Raw genomic sequence first — 1,739 nt, 5'->3', positions numbered from 1 at the left:
CAATAGCCTCTCATAGGCTCTCTTCATGGTGCCAAGCCTCAACTCCTTTGCATGACCCCTTCAGTCCTGGGCCATCAATTGCAACTGAGGCTACACCTTCACCAATGGCCTTCCATGGCCTCTCACAGTGCTTCCATGGCCTCAGCTGCTCTGCATGACCCCTCACGCCTTCAAAACCAGTACCACCTGATTAACTCTTACACATTACCAAGTCCAGCCACAGCACAAGGTACAACCTTGGCTATCTCTGTCAAGTTTTCTTTCTTTTGCCAAATGTTTCATCTCATTTTTATACTTAGAACAATGTTTAAGGTTTTTTTTTTCAGTGTGTATTGTCTTATATCTAATAAATTTTTCCAGAGAATTAGGAAAAAATCTAAGCCTCAGTACAATTTTTGGTGTACCCCCTGAATTTGTGTATCAGCATGCAAAACCTCCCATCTCCTGGCGAAACGTGGAAAAGAGCTATAGTGAGATAAATTTAGTTTGCAGATCAATATCTGTACTTGTCCTTGGCTTATAAAATAGTGTGTGAGTAATACTGATTTTTTCCCCTGAGAAACTTTAATATTAATTTTATTTATAAACAAAGAGATTAAAAGAAAGAAAACTGAGAAATGACTTCTTCTTAAGATTTCCTCACAGAATTCCCTCACAGGTTGTAGTTAAGAAACAAAAGAGCTTACTTAGTATCACTGAGCGATGACAGCCCAGCAACTGTTTAAATACCAGTTAGATCAAGATAATGATATAGCTACTATCAGTTGGGTTTTTATTTTAAGTACTTCAAAGAGATATCCTGGCTGTCTCTGTCACACTAACTATCACAAAGGTCCTAGGAGAAAATGCAGGTGGCCACCGAGGACCTGCACTCTGTGATTTCTCACCACCTGAGTCCAAGCCCATCCCTCAGCGCTCCCATGGAATGCTTTTCCACCCAGACTCCACGAATGCTTTATGCGTCTTAAACAATTCCTGATAGAAAAACTGAGGACTCGTTATTTTGTGTATAGAGTGAATTTCCTAGCATTGCTTAGAACATAGTGCTCAGTGGAGGAGTGGAAAGTCAGTGTAACCCAACCAATGGGGAAAGCAGAAAGAGTAATCAAAACCTGGGAGGGCGGGGCTTGTTCTGATGACGCTGCTTCCTGTGAGCCTTTTAAGGAAAGGTTTTGAAAAAAAAAACTGTCCTTCCCTACTCATTTGGGTTTTTTTCCACAATTAATGACATATTAATTTTACACATATACAGAAAAAAAAAACTTCATGAAAAAAGATAAAATTAAAAATAAAAATGCAGGCCAGGAGGCGGTGGCACACGCCTTTGATCCCAGCTAGCGCTGGGAAAGGCTGATGCAGGTGGATTTCTGTGAGTTTAAGGCCAGCCAGAGTGAGTTCCAGGACAACCAAAGCTATACATTGAGGAAACCTGTCTCGAAAAACAGCAGCCACAACAACAATAACAACAACAACAATAATAATTAATAAAAACAATTCCTTTGTGAATTACAAATTATTTTCTGTGCGTGTGTGTGTGTGTGTGTGTGTGTGTGTGTGTGTGTGTGCCAACTGTGGAGGACAGAAGAAAACCTGTGGGAGTTGGTTCTTTCCTTCCACTGTGTGGGTCCTGGGGATTTAATTCAGGTCTCCAAGACTGTGCAAACTATTTTAAAGCTGTTTCTTTTGAAACAGACTCATGTAGCCCAGTCTGACCTCACCGACAGGCTTCTGCCTCTGCA

This window comes from Mus pahari, chromosome 4, assembly GCF_900095145.1.
Source record: "Mus pahari chromosome 4, PAHARI_EIJ_v1.1, whole genome shotgun sequence".
Classification (NCBI taxonomy): domain Eukaryota; kingdom Metazoa; phylum Chordata; class Mammalia; order Rodentia; family Muridae; genus Mus; species Mus pahari.
Note: the sequence above shows the minus strand (reverse complement) of the source record.